At 46.3% G+C, this 17,256-nt stretch overlaps 1 protein-coding gene and 1 long non-coding RNA gene across 15 annotated transcripts in view; both read right to left on the minus strand.

The window, feature by feature from the left end:
* The window catches only part of MSI2 (musashi RNA binding protein 2), a 208,073-nt gene that overhangs the window by 159,102 nt on the left and 31,715 nt on the right, over positions 1 to 17,256 (minus strand). The window lies entirely within an intron of this gene.
* LOC147649647 (uncharacterized) lies at positions 1,686 to 16,593 on the minus strand. The gene is made up of 2 exons (XR_015278587.1): positions 11,232 to 16,593; positions 1,686 to 11,101 (listed from the first exon to the last, which is right to left on the minus strand). It is a non-coding gene; the product is annotated as an uncharacterized LOC147649647 (long non-coding RNA).

Consider the following 17,256-nt stretch of genomic DNA (forward strand, 5'->3'; position numbering starts at 1 on the left):
AGCAAACAGATCCTCTTTTGTTCTGGTTAAACACCAATTACTCCGTTCTCTCTAACATGCAAATCAGCTGAAAATAGGGCATGATGTATCTCGATCCTGCACCACTACAAGTTTGAATGAAGGGGGAAAATAAAGCAACCCTCTAGGGGCTTTCAATTCCAAGTACTTTGTACTCTGATAAAGCTCTTTTCAAAGAGCTTTTTGTATTATCTACCGCGGTTCCCATAAGCAGTGATTTTGCCATTATACCAAAAGAAATAGCACATTTAAGGTGTACAATATAAGCAAGGAAAGGAAAAGTAGCCAACAAAGCTGTTTACATGTAGCTTTGAGTTGTTACGTCCCCACGAAACTCGGGAGCATTAAGAGCATCACCACACCGAGGGAAGAGTTAGAGCAGGAAGGGAAGGGGATGTGAAGAGCTGGAGGGTTTGTGTCGCTTTTTTTACCACTCTGGGAAGGGCTCATTCCCTGTCAGCTGTGGGCTCAGTCCTCGTTCCACCTCTGTCCACCTCACCAATTGCATCTGACCCCAAGAGGTTTAAGAGAAGCCCCTGCTGTTTTCAGGGAGACCTTACAGCTGCTGTACCTACACGGGGCTTACAAGGAATTCTACATGAAAAGACATGGTTTTGAAACGGGGAATTTGTAAATCTCTGCAAGATGACCTGAGCCCTGAGTGCACAGCTGTGTTTAGGAGTGCAAACTGTGCCACACAGCATCACTGACATGAGCAGGGAGCACGGATCTAAAGCTCATCCCAAAAAATCCTGCAGCTTCTGTGTGGGGAGAAAAAGGGAACCCAACCATGCAGCACATGCATCGTGGGGCAGTCGTGGTACCACATTCCCAGCAGGAGAAAGGGCTGTAGAAACTCCAAACAGCCTCCCTGGATTCAAAGCCAGCCAGCAGAGTCTCGAGGGTGACTGTCCTTGCTCAAAATGCCAGAAACCTCCTCGAGATCTGCAGCGGAAGGCCGAGCACAGCTTTAACTGATCATCCCAGGCACATCCTCTGCGCTGCAGCTCGCTTACACTGAGCACAACCACAGAACCCAACGTGCAAACCCATCAGAAGGGGAAGGAACACGTCATTAAAGTTTCCTGAAGAGCAAACACGCTCGAAGCCAGCTCGTTCAGACCCGCCAGTGCTGAATGTGGCATGAGGTGAACCTCGGCCGCAGCTTCCCTCGGTCCCTGGTGCAACCTGAGTTATCAGAACAAGAGAGCACACACAGGAACACACCTGTTGGGAGGCCTGCAGATATATGGATCCGAGGGAAATGAGTCGACATAAAAAATGACATATTGCCAGCCCTGTAGTCGACAAGGATACAGAATCTGTCGGCTATGATCAAGGTATCTAGTCAGTGCTTGCACTACAGAAATCATTTTGTAATTGAACGTTCTATATAAAAGTGCAATTGAATTTATATAATGCATTAAATATACTTAACATAAATCACACACACGCTAATACTTACATTACACACACAACTACTCTGGTCTTGTTTTAATATATAGACAGATAAAATCCATAAAAATAGCTCATTTCAAGGAGACGGACCCTAGAGTATTTTACATTTCTAAATTCAGCCAAAAACCACAGCAGATTAGTCTCTTCTGCCAAACATTATATACAATCTTCCAAAAAAGTTTTCATCTGGTTTGCTGGCCTTTAATATATTTTTGATTTATGACATTTTGAAACATTTTCCGTTCTGTAGCTCAAGAGAGAAAAAGCATTCTTCTGATTCCAGATTCAGGATTTCTTTAAAGAGAAACCAAAAGTAATAAATTTGAAGTGTCATGCTGCTACTGTATCACACGAGCAAGAAGTATTACAGCATGTGTTGACTGTAGCCTCCAAGCAAAAACTGTATTAAGTAACGGTATTTTCTTACATTACACATTCTTTTTCTTGCCCAAAGCATGTATTTCACACAGATGTTCCTCATACACCAGCACTACACATGTGCAGCAAGTTGCTGCAGCTCAGGGTCTCTCCCCTCTCCTCACACAAAGTGGTGAGGACATGGTTACCTCCATGTGGTAAGCACTAAAACTCATGGCTGTGTCCACCACCAAACCAACCTCCCCAGCAAGCTCTTCTTTGTTCAGTTTCTGCCCCAAACCTGCTGCAAGTTCAAGAGCCCAAGGCAAAGGTGTGGGGGTACAACCAGCCCCTCTTCAAAGGGACAGAATCATGGAATCCCAGAAAGGCTGGAAGGGACCACAGGGGCTCACGTGGTCCCACCTCCCTTGCCCAGCCAGGGCCATCCCAGAGCACTGGACTGCAGCCAGACAGCTCTGGAATATCTCCAGTGAGGGAGACTCCACACCCTCAACTGTGTCAAACATCAGCTGCACTAAGCATAGCACTCGTTTTTTGGGGTCACTGTTAAGGGGAAAGAGCTACACCGCCTGAGAGAAGCCTGAAAATGGAAGGAAAAGTGAGCAATAATCCATGTAATGTAATAAAAATGGAAGTTAGTCTAGCGAGCCCAAAGACACCAGGCTTATTTCAGTTTACCACTGAGCACTAAGGATAACTGCAGGGCACTGTAAATGTTCATTCCTTTGCGTTAATTGCTGTTAGAGTCATAGTTTAGTATATTATACCAGCCTCAGCTTGCTCTAATTCCTTATCCTATTTGCTTTGGCCAGGATGCTTTAAAAAAAAAGAGAAAAAAAAAAGGAGAAAATGCTTTTAATGATTATTCAAAGGAGTATGTGAAAAGGCATTACTAGATATTCTACAAGGCACAAGGACAGTCCTAAAGGCATCCTCACTGCCACTGTGCAAGGCACGGCCACAGCCCAGCGTTCGCACGCACACGGCAGAGCTGGGGAGGGAGATCCACATCCCACAGCCGCAGCTAAGGACGTCAGGCCGGGAGCTACAAAGCAGCCCGGTGGAGACACAGGCAGGCACATGTTCCATGTTCCAGGGCAGTGCCAGGAGAGCAGAGCACCGTGCCCTGTGGGACACACGCCTGCATCCCCAGCTCCCGCTGCCCTCGGAACGGCACGCGGGCTCACGAAGGCAGCCCTGCAAACACGGCCAGCGCCCACGGGGAAGCAGTACCAGAGGCAGCCCGGGCTTTGCCACGCTGCCAGGAGCCAGGAAAGCTGCAACTTCCCAGGAGCAGGGCACGCTGCAAGCCTGGCTATCCCCGTGCCTCCCTGCGCTGTGGACAGGAGCACTCCTGCACTCAGAAAGGCTTTGCAGAGCCTCCAAACTCCCTGACACAGATCCAGAATGCACACAGAAACAATGGCAATTAGGCCCCAAAATGAGCACTTGGATTTAAAAACAACAAAAAACCAGAAAAACCCACACAACAACAAACCACACACAAAACCATCCAGAAAATCAGATATGGGCAGAGAAGATCCTATCAGCCCTGGCTTCCTGTGTGACTGACACCGATCAAGTCTCACCATGTTCCTGGAGAGGAAATATATGACCTCCAGAATTGAAAAGGTAGGCACAGAGACTGCTAGGGAAACTGCTTTGAAAAAACTAAGAAAAAGAAAGCAGAGGTGAGAGCCAGCTCCATTCCACCCACGAGCCACGAACACCATTCCAATACATCAGAGCTGCCATGGCTGCCACAAATCCCTGTGCCAAACACCAGCAAGATTCTCATCACCAAATAATTGAAAATCAAAGCTTTGTCACCTTCTGCTCTTCCTGGGAGGTTGGCCCCTGGCACTTGCAGACCTGCCTCCCCAGAGGGTTTGGTGCATGGCTTTATTTGCATGAGTTTTCAGCAGAACAGGAACCCTGTGACCACAGGTCAGGGCGTACACGTGGCACGGTGCCAGCGGGCAGCAGTGCAGCCCAGCACCTGCCTGTGCTGAACTCTGGGCAGGAGAAAGAACTGATGTTTCCAGCAACCTTCATACCTAGACTGATGTACATAATTATACAGATTACTTAGTAACTGCATTATAAATATATTTACCTACACACAAATCATTAAGAATCAGAAAAGAGCTAAATAAAGGCAAGTAAAAGCTCTTACAAAGCCATAAGTTAAGTCACAACTCCAGAGAGAAGTTTGCTACCTCGAGACTAGAATTACAATGCACATTCATTTTGTATCCTTTTATATGAATGATATCTCTAACCACTTTATGATGTTAAATAACACACAGCTGCAGGATTTAATGAGCTGCAGCAACAGGGAAAAGCTACACAAGGAAGTAAAAAGAAAAGATAGGGAAGCATCTGATTTTCAAGTGAAAGTTAGTGAAATGAAACAGCAATGAAGTAAGCATTGCACGGGGAAATTGTTCAAGATGTTAGGGTCTTCTGAGGTAAAAGCTCTGGGAAAACAGAGCCACAAAGGAAGCAGATTCACTCACTGGTGGTTAAAACCAAGAGGGTTTCTGGACTTCCAGTAAAGGATGACATCTTAGTTAAAGACTGATTAGAGTTTCACAAGTCAGCTTTATCACTGACCTACTGGGCATCCCCAGGCAAATTTCTTCACTTTCCCCTGGATTTCATCTCTCCCTCTTCCAGGGAAAGATGGTCTTGTTGATTTCTATCCCCAAAACATTTCCTGCCCACACTATTTACCTTCAAAATCTCTTCCCCTTTACAAGCTAGCCTATGAACAGAGTCTATACCTGGCAGCTGACCACACCAGGTAAAGAAGGGAATAAAAAGACAACAAAATGGGTTAAAAATGATCCTCAGGTTTAATCTCAGGGAGTTGGTTTTGTTTTTTTTTTTTTACAAACAGACTATCAACAGAATATTCTACAAATAAATCAACAAGTTGCACCAGTGCTCAACAGTATTACTGGACCAAGCCCTCATCAATGGTCTCATTTCCAGTATCTCACTCAGGCACAGCTTAGGCCCTGCAAGGAGCTGGAAACCCCAGTATCCACCCTCTGAAGTCATTATTCTACAACAAACGAGTTCTATATTTAGAACTTTTTCCATGAAGTAGCAGTATCCAAGGGCCATGGAGCCAAGAGGCATTCAAAGGTTAAACAAGCTGACCACGGTTGCTCCTTGTGCAGGTTACACGCCAGTCCTCTCTCACACGACCATCTCAGTCTGATAAAGTATCTTTGATCCAAGCAGTGAGGCACCAAACCAAAATTATCCTCTCTGTTGCCTGTATCCAAGCAGTGACCTTACAATTACAGGAGCACGTATACACAATTACTTTGCTTTCATTTAAAAGGCTTTGCTACAAAGATTAATTTAACGCATTAAACAATCGAGAAAAAACCCCATAAACCCCCTACTTTGTTTTCTCTCAGCTACTTCAGTCAGTATTTCAGTTTCCCAAGCTGCTCTGAACAACACACATTCTTCATTCTTTGATTTTGTTCATATTTTAGGAAACTACTGTTAGATCATGTAGAGATTTAGATTTCATTCTCTGCAAGCAAGTGTGGCGTAGCAACAGAAACAAGCAGAGAGCAGCTCCTAGCTCCACTGGAGTTATATGTGTAGCCCTCAGGAAATTAAAACTACTTCTAGCACCAGTCATCAGTAGGGTTTGAAAACTGGGGCTTGCAGCTCCTTCACACAAAAGCCCACCATGGAGCTCTGGGAGCAGTGTGGCTGTGGGAGGACAGTGCTGCCCTGAGCAGCCCCAGCACACTGCACAAAGTGGTGCCAGGACAAGTACCCTGTGCATCATTCCCCTGCCTTCACAGGCATCAGGCCTTGCTGCTCCTCTTCCAGAGATGACACAGGGCTCGAACTGTGTGTGTAAAGCTCTTTTGCACCCTGCAATAACCAGCATAAAGACACCTCAAAGCTCCAGATAAACGCACACCAGCGCTGCAGCAGCTGTGGCCTGCTCAACAGAAGTGACAGATAAACCAGTCTACCACATTGGTAGAAAAATATCCACCTTGCACACCAGCCTGGGCTAGAAAAGCAGCCTGGACCAACACCAACGTCAGTGTCTTGCACTGCGCTTCCTCCCAGGCTCTTACGAAACACGACCTGCGGGGCTGGAAGACTCAGACCCGGCATCCAAGGACAAAGAATCAGCAGGCATGTAAGCACCAATATTTATGTAATGTATGTCATGTTCACAGCCACAATGAAATCATTGTCTTCCAAGGGGGTTGGTATGTTTGGAGCATTTATTTGTTATTTCTGAAGATGCAGGAGGCAAAGCAGTTAAAAATAAAGAGGTCACTGCATGCAAAATTAATCTTTAACTGCCTACACTGCTTTAAATGACTTGTAAGGATTATGGTGCACTCCCCAAGCTGTGAGTACCTTTGTTAACAAACAACTCCTCCAGAGGAGGTGGAGGGCAGACCAGTAACATAACTCAGCTGGCAAGTTTTATCCCTTTTCTCTACTCCCAGTGGCTACTCTTTCCCTGGTTTCCTTTGGTGGGAGCTCTGCCCCCAAAGAGCAGCACAAGGACAGGTGGGCTCCAGGAGATGCTCTCAACACTAGCATGACAAGCAGACAAGACAAAGACAGTTTCACAGCTTTGCTTAAGCCCATGCTTAAAATGGAAGGAACAAGCTTTAATTAATCTTACTTGTGTGAGCAGGCAACAGAGGATTCCTTTTAAAGCACAACCTGTGGCAACTAGAGTTGTTAAATGCTTAACACCATGTCCTGTGCAACCTGACTTTAATGCTACACACACAGCACAGCCCCAAAGAAGGCACACAGCAGAGATGTGGCTCCTTCCCTTTGTAGCAAGAGACGGTTGTTTAGTACTTGGTTACTGACAAAAGAAGGAACTTCAGACTTAGTTACCAAGACACATCATAAAACTCCAGGAAGAACTAAAAAATCTCCAAAGAGGAGTCACCCAGCTCACATTTGTGACCTGCAGTATAAATCCACAAGTAGACAGCCTGAAGAACCCTCTTAAAGGGAGGTATTCTAAATATATGTTAATATAAACACAGCAACCCTGTTTGAGTCTCAGAGGCGATCCCTGGATGGCCCCAGGCAGCTTTGCCCAGGTCACACAGCCAGGCTCAGTTTACCTATCTGAGAAGCTGAACTTTCCCATCTCCCACACCTTCTGAAGATTCCAAGCCCTGAAAGCACTTCTAAACCAGAATAATTCTCTCCCCATCACCTCTGCAAGCAGGAAAGAGACAAAGCACACAACTGCTGCCGGAGTCACCAAGTCAGAGCAGCTTCATCACAGATGCAACAGCTGGAACCTGGTTTTACTGAGACACAAGGACTATGGATAGATACAACCACTCATTCTGTTCACTAACAAGCACCTCAACCAAGTCAGAATTTTGACTCTGAACTCCAAAGACTTTCCATTTTCAAGCACAAAGTCCTCTAGTATCAGCATAGCTTTAGCTGGCATGGCATTAACTGCATTGATTTCCATCTAAAGAACGAAGGTTCAGCAACAGCCTGAAGCTGCCATTGCAAGGAATAAGAGAGAAACTATTCCCTAAGTGATCCTGCCTAGGGCAAGCACAGGGGTATCCGCAGCCACAGGATTAATGAACAAAATTAAGAACTTGCAGGAAGACTATTGGGAAAGCAGAGACAGATACAACATACTGAAATGCACATTAAGGCCCACTCTGTGGTGGCAGAGGCTGTCCCACCTTGGGCCCCAAAGGCACATCATCAAGACAGGAGAAAGCTGCCTCAAGGGGACAGATTCTAATTCTCAGTGAAACAAACAGCAGTGACACGACACGGGGTTTGTTACCAAATGAGCCATGCACACACAGCCGGTTTTCCTCAGGAATAACTCGGTGCAATCAAGAGGTATCACTGTCCTCTGAAAGAGAGGCCACGGACTGCTAAAGCCAAGGAACGGGGCCACCAGGACCTGCACAGATAACCTCCTGCAGATGGAAAGTCATTCCAAAGTGGCTGGTGGGAAAGGGCTGCACAGAACCCGCTCTGCAGCTCCCTGCCCCCTCTGGATGCCAGCTGAGGAGAAGCACACAGGATACAATTCACCCACTTGAAAGAATCAGGCTTAGTCCAACTTCCTGTCAAGTGTGTCTCCCATCAGTCCCTTAGCGTGGCTGTCATGTTCTGAAGTGCTGAAATCCATTTGCTAAAGCCAGGTAACAAATGCTGGAGCCCCGACCTGGTCCAGCCCCAGCTCCCTTCCAAGCAGCCGCTGCCTGAACTCGTCAGGCTGTCAGGACTCATTAGAGTCACCTTAACGAGATCAGCAGCCTGGCTGCAGTGACCACAGCTTGGTCACTCTGCACGCTGTCCTCATCCCAGGAAGAGCAGGCTTTGGATGAGACACAAAATGGAAGCCTGAGAATACAAGCTTAGGCTCATTAAGCTGGAATGCAGCAGAGCAAGCATGGCACCAGACCTGGCCTGCCCAGGAGAGCGGGGTTTGCTCTGACCCTGCAGCACACACTGGTCAGCAGCCAGGCCAGGTAAGGAGGGAGCTGGAAAGCAGTCAAATCACACCAGGTATTTTAGAAATATTTCAGAATAAAAATACCATTCAATGAGGTAGCACTTGACAACAAACAGAGCCATTGCCCTTCCCAGTCCTGTGTCACACAGATCCATAGTGAGTATTTAATACATGTGAAGAAAGAGTGTTTGATTAGTAGGAACACACTGCAATTCAGGCCCAGGAGAAGTCTGACCTGAGTGTACTCAGTTCACTTCTCATTTCTGTTCCTCTTGGCTTACCCCTGTACATCAGCTTCTAAACAGCCAGGAATAGTTTCCATTGTATTTCCTCATAAATTCTGCTTTGATCATTCAGATAAACATTTGTTGCCTTCCCCCTGAAACAAGCATAAACTTTTCCATTCCTGCTCATACCAAACCCAAACGCCTGAAAAACGAAGACAAAAAATAGAAAATATTTATATACCCAGGAGTAGGCATGGCTCCTTGCAGCCACGGGCAATGCAGTAACAGGGGTTACATCAGAAATTTAAGGAGGCAAGCTATAGCTTGAAACTAGCACAGAAGCCCAACATAACTCAAGATGAAATGGAAATTACCCTCTGACTAAGAGGTTTAACCAAGATTAAAACAGAAAAATGAAAAAAAGGCATTGCTCAGCTAATCTGGCAACTCTCTTCAAGTCCTATCACATCTGCACTAGCACATCTGCACACACCACTTGAGCCAGGGGAGCTAAGGCAAGATAAGAGCAGATGCAGGAAGAAGAAAAGTCCACGTGTGAGAAGACTTGCTGTGCTGAGGTCAAGCACAGATTCAACACACAATGCTGGGAGGACCACTCTTCTTTTTGTAAAAAGGGTATTTCCATAACTAACGTTTGACAAGAGTGCTTTGCTTGTTAGAAGATGACAAAAGGTTGGCTCCCTTTGATCCTTCCCTTCATCCTCCTCAACAGAATTTTGTAGTGGTTTTCTTTGGTGAGCCACAGATCTGGCTGTGATCCACATTCCTAGATGTTAGTGCATGGACTCATGTCCTCAGCAGCACTCTGTAAGATCCCAGGTGGGTACAGAGGAGAAGGGCTCTGTAGGATACACAGATTTCTCATCAAGGTTGTAGGTAAAATAATTATAAGAGATGCCTTGTTTCCTGCTTCCTTCAAGCAACGTTTCCTATGGCTATTGGCAAGTTTAACAGCTTTGTTCTCCTGTGATTACCCACAAGTCCTCCTTCCAGCAGGCAGAGCTGGAGCCTGTAATCATTAACATCTAATCCAGCAGCCCATCTAATGAGAGATAATGGGGAAAACGAACCAAGGGAGGGCAGGTAAAGAGCAACAGCAGAGGGGGGCAAGTCTCCAAAACATTTGCTCAAAAAAGCTCCAGAGTAAACTCAGAGCAAATGGGTAGCACCAAGTACCTCTATGCACGAGATGCTACTAAATGAAGGGTAAGAGACATGTTCATACACATTTTCCTGCCTGCAACAATTCAATAAACATCAGAAAATTCATATTTCACAAGTCAGCACCCAAATCTGAACCAGAACAGGTGTTCCAGCCTGTAAACATCCTCTCAGAAGCCTTGCTCACGTCTTAATCCTTCAAGTCTTGCTGTGGAGGTGACAGACAAGTCAGTGGATCCAGTATGTGGAAGGTGTGGCTGCAGCAGGGGTTGGTCTGACAATCACAGCCCTGTGTGCACGTGTTCACCACAACAGGGATGTGCTGCACCACATTAGGGCACCTCCACTGCCAGTAATTTATTCACATGACCAAGCTCCTAATTTCTGAAGACACATCTTTCAAAAAAATTTAGTAACAACTCAGTTATTTTGAGGCTTCAAAAAGGGAGACCCACTACAGCAGATAAGCCTATTCTATTTATTTCTAAAAAGCTGCTTTCTTATCCTTGGCTCTGAATGGAATGTCTGACTCCTGGAAAGTCCATGAAAGGAACAAACACACAAAAACACACATCCCACCCTAACATTGCAACAAACTTAGGAGAGCAACAGCTACAACCAGGCCACCTCTAATTGGAAAGCCAAAGCTTCTGAGTCACTGGTTCCTGCAAACCACTGCAGTTAACAGCAGAAGTACACACATCATCATTGTCTCTGGACTCCTCACAGCATCAAAGACAGAGCCAGCCAAGTCCTCTGAGCCCCAGAAATCTAATTAGCTAGACTAAGAATCAAAAAAAGCCTCAAAATATTCCAGCAAAGGAATTTTAGAAGAACTGCACTGAAATAAATGCTGTATAATCTTTTGGAACCAAAACTGGATTTATTTTTCTTTTTACTGATCACCCATTAGAAAGCCAACATCCAGGGTAGGTAACAGAAACATTTTCAGGATGTTACGAGAGTGAAATCTTTTATTGCACATCTAACGAAGAACCTTCAGTTTATGGGGGTGCTAATAAAAGTCAGTGGGATACATCTCTATAAAATCACATTTCAGTGAAATGTACACAGCAAGCTGCAGACCCAATCCTGTTTTTCCTACTCTTTGCTTTTTGGACAAACACACAAGTTCATAGAGCCACAGAGGGACAACTCCATCTCTAGTCCCTTATCAAGGGCTTGGTGTTGGAAGGTGAGATTTCCCAGGAACTGTTCCACCAGCCAAGGTCCCCTCACCACCTCCACACCCCACAGAAGAGGGAACATGGCAGTTCTCATGTCCTCCTGCCCCAGGTTTCCTGCTCTTGTCCTGCACAAAGAAACAGAGGGAATAACTCCACGATCCTGGGTACAAGGGGCAGAGGGACTCATGCCTGCTCCTCTTGCAGGCTGCTGTGGCTTCAGTGGCTTCCTCACAGCCACTGAAGAACTGAGCCTACCCCAAATGCAGTCATTCCTCACAGGTTATTGAGCAGTAGCCACATCAGGGTTAACTGGGAAGGAAAACAAGATGGTGGCAACACCTGAAGATAACAGCTTTAAAGGTTTTATTATCTTTATTAAGTCTACACAGGACTTGCAATTTCTCTGGGAAGCCCAATACCCTCTTTAGCAGCAAGAAAATCCCATCCCAATACACCTCCTGACCCATCACTCACACAAGTGTGGGTTTACCTCCCCTTCCTTTTGGAGAGCAGCTGAGCCAAGAGGGTTTCCAAGCGCTCTGTGCCAGGGCCTGCCAAGGTGTGAGTAAGCAGGAGCAGGGCTGCTCCGAGGGCTCTGCCCCACCACATCTAGCACAGGCTCCCCTGCTGGCAAAGCGCTGCCTCAGATGTTCCTCACTTTACAGCCAATTAATGAGTCGGGATTTACGGGGACGTAAAAAATTCAAACAAGGAAACTTAACAAATCTCAGATAGTGTTTAAATTTACATCCAATATGTTTGGAACATGTCAATAAAATATTTACCATTACATTGTGTCTCTCCCAACTGTCGTGTTTTCCTCTTGGCAGAGGTTAAAATGCCTCCCCCTCACCATCCTGTGTGTTATAGATACGCTCTCAGAGCTGAATGCCAGTGGGGAGCAGCAAATTTGGATCAGGAGCATACTCTTTAAATTAAGCTTTCACAGAACAATTCAGATTAGGAGAGCAAGACTAAGTGTTTAATCTTCCCCTGCAATTCTTGACAACGTTCCTTTAGGGGGAAGAGAAGTGCACAGCAAATCACTTTTTCTAGTAAGCATTTCCATCACCAAAACCAATTCAGGACATGGAAACTCGACTGCTGAAATCAGAATCCAGCTTAAGAGTAATGGAAATACCTATCAATACAAACCACCTGCACCTCTGAGCAGCATTCCAGGTTTGGTTGCTAACACTCAGCCACAACAGCCTGCTGCTGGAATGCTAAACACCCCCAGAGAAGGACCAGGGCACAGACCTGCAGTGCACCCCCGGCATCAGCCTCGCTCCCTAAAACGCCCCTCACAAGAAGCTTGAAATGGTCCTGTATGCATGCTGAAAAACCAAAGTATAAAAATAGACCAGATTACACACACAAGTATACACACATGCACAAAACCAGAAAATCCCATTCATTCATGCGGGCTTTTAATCCTAAAGGATCCCACTCACTTCCCAAAGTGAATAAACGTATCGGATGCAGCATGATCAGAGCTACACAATCATCCCCAAAGCAAAACACAACCACTGCTTTAATGAGAAACCAAACAACCAGAAAGAAGAAACATAGAGGAAGAATTTCAAGGAGGCAGATTATTCTACTGAGACTGTAAAGAGAGGAAGAGAGGCAGCCTGAGTTTTCAGTGCCAGGGTCCCCTCACATCTTGGGCTCACACTTCAGTGGCACCAGAATTAATATTCTTCACTTATCTCCTCTGGCTAATGTCACCAGGAGATGTGCAAAAGGAAAAGGAGGACAAGTATCAACTTCTTTCACCATCACATCTCCCAGCCTTGGCAGGCTGTGGGAGGAGACAGATCTCCTGACTGACTTCTCTTAAATAAGGCTTCTGCCCATCTCCTTCCCCAGGAGTGCCCCATTCAGAAGGAATTCCCCTTACAGGCTTAGGAAAAAACCTGCCTGGTATGACTTGAACTTCATTTTCTTTGGGCAATTTTCCTGCAAGAAAATAATAATAATATGGGAGTGTCCTGCTGAGGTTAACCACTAATGCGGGGAAATAAGACAGAAGGCAAATGGAGCAAACCCACTCTGAATTCCAATCAGAAGCTGGGGGAGTATTAGCTGTCACACAGCCCGTGGCTCTCACACTGCTCCCTCCCTTTTTTAACTGCTACCAGAAGAGAGCTACAAGCTTTTACTATTCTACATATGGCTTCAAATACATATGTAACAAAGCCTGAAAAATGAGAGGCAGATGAGCTGTCTTAGCCCAGAGGTAGGAGGTTAAAATGACCTCAAATCATAAAGTCTAGTACAATATTTAATCTTTGAAACTAGAAATATTTTTAAAAAGTCAGTATCGATCAGTCCTTGCTGCCAGCCGCCCTCCTGCTGCAATGGAGGCACTTTGCTGCGAAGCAAAACCAATGATCAAAGGCTTATCTATGGCAGAGGAGGAGACCGCTGCTTGTGCAGACGTGATTTATAGAAGTCAACACAAGAGAAACATCACCCAGGTTCTCATGACAGAAAAGAAAATATTCGTTTCATGGGGTAGGGAGGAAGACGATTCAGTCTCCTCCATTTCACGCTGGGCAGGGCTGGATCTCCTCATCGTTAGCAATGTGTGCAGAAGCCCTATTCTGGCTGAGCACCAGCTCTGCTGGTGAGACTCTGGTGCTGTGCAAACAAGGCTGGAGCAAGAACCACAATCACACACTGCTGAGGTGGCTGAAGATGGGCAGGACCAACAGAAAGGACGCTTTGCACTAAGGCCTCAAAGTGTGGTCTCACTGGGCCTGCCACCCAGCTCTCCCTGCTAAAGAACACACTCAATCGCTCCTCACATTTCATTAAAACAAGATCAAGAGATTCCTTCCAGTAAGAACTTCCCTTCCAATTTCATTAACAAGAGATGTCCTTTAGGCTGCAACTCGTTCAACAATATTCACCTCCTGATCCAGGAGGCAAGCCTTCCTCCTTAGGACTACACAGGCTGGTGTCTATCAAGGCACATCTTTAAGCGGTTGAGGAGGATCCCAAAGCTCTGGCAGAGCTTCCCTGCTATGGAGTCACGGGCAACATCTCAGCAGAGACCTTGTCTTTCCTGGATCCTTGCATAAGGGCTCCAAATCCCAAGGTCACTCGTGTTTAGATTTTGGCAAACATTCAGATCTCCCAGCAAAACAGGATTTCAGTAAACATGTAGTTCAAGCATCCATTCTTAAACAAGGGAAAAGCCATAAAAAACAGTGAGCAGAGAAGAAGTTATTTGCTTAACATCACCCACACAAGGCAGCAGCTCTTGGACGCTGCAGGGCTGCCTGCCCACAGCACTGCCCAGCCACGCAATCCCCTCTGGGAAATGCAACTCAGAGCCTCTGAGCTTTCTCAACATCAGGGCACATCTGAAACTTCACAGGATTCAGCCGCATCTGCCCACAGTCTTCAGCAGCTCTGAAACAAAGGTCTACAAGGTATCTCCAGCCCTGACAGAACTCAGGCAAAGCCCCTGACCCTGCATCAGCAGCATTTGCCCGTGGAACTCCTCCAGGAAGTCAAAATGCATTTTCCCTGTCACGGAGGGACTCTCTCAATGGAATACTCTGTTGTCCCAAAATGCACAAGCACAAGGGGCTGGAAGCACAACCACCACCCAAAGGGTCCCTGGCCCTCAGCCACAGGGAAAGAGAACTTCTCAGTGCCTGGAAAAGGGAATGCATCATCTTTTCCAGCAGCAGTCCTGCTGGCTTAGGAAACAAGTTTTTATCTGTAGGACGGCAGCTGCAAGCAGCGTTTCAAGACGCAAAGGAATGACAGTGATGGCATTAAAGCTACTTTGCCTCACAAACTTTACACTCTGTCAGGGAGGAGACTGGAAGGACAGAAAACAACATCAACATGCACTTCAGATTCATTTTTTAGGGAAAGTAAGCTTCCCTCTTCCCCCTCAGTATCACCCAAATACATCAAAGTGATGGAAATCATATTATGATAGATAGATCAGTCACTATGATATATATGTTTATCGTGGAAGTAGCTAATTGCAAACATTCCCTTCTCTACCCTTAACTTCCACTCCTGGATCAACAAGGCTCTGCTAAAACCTGAAATGACATCAGATGTCCTGAACAAAGCCAAAAAAAAAAAAAAAAAAAAAAAAAAAAGATGTGAAGCAAAGTACATACAGCTTCTCTCAATCCCAACATCTCCATACACCAGCAGCTCTTTACTGTAATATTTTACAACTCTCTACCATCTTCCTGCATTATGGATTAAACTGCCTGGGATATTTTCCTCTGGGATACGCAGAATGTGAGCTGTGTGCATGTCAAATGGCATTTAAGGACACTCTCATCAGCAGGGTTATTCTCCTCAAGTCCCAGCAGCACCTACAGAGATGCAGAGGAGGGCAGGGCCCTTCCCTGGGCAAGGCAGGTGTGCAGACAGAGCAGGAGCCCCTCCTCTCATGCTCCAGGAAGCTCAGGGGAGGCAGACAAGATAAAGACAGGAAAGCACTGGAGTCACCCAGAGGACACACGACAAGCCCAGCTCCTGCAGGAGGAGGAGCAGAGCTGGGATGCCCAGCTCAGCAGGGATGAGCTGACTCCAGATGCTTTTTAGTGTTTAGGCCCACCTCTGATAATCCAGCCTTCTCTGCAAAACGGCAACAATCCCACCCTGGGCATCCCTGGCAGAGCTGTCCAAAGGCTCCTGGAGCCGTGCCCATTCCCAGGGGAGCCTGGGCACTGCCCAGCATCCTTGGGGCAAGAATTCCTGATCTCCAGCCCGAGCCTCCCCTGACAGCTCCACAAATGAACACACACAAAACCCCACAGCAGCATGCTGAGTGAGAGGGAGAACACTCCTTCACTGTAGCAGAGTTTCAGCACAACCCAAAGCTGTCACTACACTGCATTACCCCGCACAGCTGTCACAGCCAAGTTTTCCCAAGGATATAAAAACACCTACCAAAAATACAGAGCTGCACAGACTTACTCCCATGCTGAATTTTTTCCTCCTGCATGGCAACTCACACACAGACAATATAAAATCTTGTATATGGGCAGCTGAAGGTAGCAGGCAGCAGCAGGACCCAAGTATTTTTTATTGTCTAAAATCCTGGACTGGTCAGTAGAAGCTTAAAATAACCCGTCTTCTTCCCTGCTCACTGCCCTTGCAAATGGAGGCTAAATGACCTCATGTTTTCTCCCAAGGGATGGGTGAGGCTGGCCAGAAACACCAGCTGGATCCTTCAAAGACAGCAACGACAAAACAGCTTGCAAAATATAATTTCTGCATCGACTCCAAGGCTCAGCCATTCCCTCAGCTATCAGACAGGGAAGTAAGGTCAACCTGAGGATGTCCAAGACATTCTGTTGTGCATCAGAACATTTCAGCTTCAACTGTCCATCTTACCATTCAACATCTATCCATGTTGAAATTTTAGTGAATAATGTTATGGAACACGAATTTATAGGTGAGGGGGAGGGAGAGAAGGTGGTTTGTTTGAATTCAGCCACAGCACTGGTCTCAAGCTCCAGCAGCAGTGACTTCCAGCTGGTCCCTCTCTGAGCAGACAGCAGTGCTTTGGTTTCAATTTGACTATTCCTGAACTTCACAGTATTGCGCTGCTGTCATAGTCAGTAACAGAGCTGAAAAGAAAACAAGAGACCACTGGATGGTTTGCAGCAGGCCCACCTTTGATTAGCTCAAGCCATCATGATGAAGTGTACTTAACTCAACTTGGATTTCAAAACCAGGCACTCCTTTAAATACAGCTCAGTATCAGCTGTCAGGCTCTGTCACCCACCTGCCCAGTTCCATGCCTCGGTTCCCTACATCTATGGAACAGGCAGGGACATTTCCCAGGGGAAGGCTCAGTGACTGCACACTGCTTCGTAATTTAAGACACCACACGTGCAGCTCCATCTCTCAATCTGACCCTCCCTGCCCCGATTATTCTGGTTTTCACAGCACCCACCTCAGCAATAACCACCTTCCTGTGCAAGGTCCTGCCTGTGGTAGGGGTTTGGAACCATTCCATGAATAATTCCTACTCTGACTTCACAGTCTGTGCCTCTGTGGCAAGGTTCAACAATCCTTGTCTACCAAGAGAAAGCTTCTGACTCCAAACAATTAATTCCTTGTGCTTTTGTAATGACTCCGGGAGGTCGAGGCAGGGACCATCAGTGCACCAACATTCCTCTGGTGTCTGGCACTCTTCAGCAGCTTAATCATCACTGGCTGCAACTCTGGCCTAGAAACTTCTTGTCAGAGCTGCCTTCCTTCACAGGCCTCAGTGAGCAGAGGA

Source organism: Cyanistes caeruleus, chromosome 21 (genome assembly GCF_971803275.1).
Source record: "Cyanistes caeruleus chromosome 21, bCyaCae1.hap1.1, whole genome shotgun sequence".
NCBI lineage: Eukaryota > Metazoa > Chordata > Aves > Passeriformes > Paridae > Cyanistes > Cyanistes caeruleus.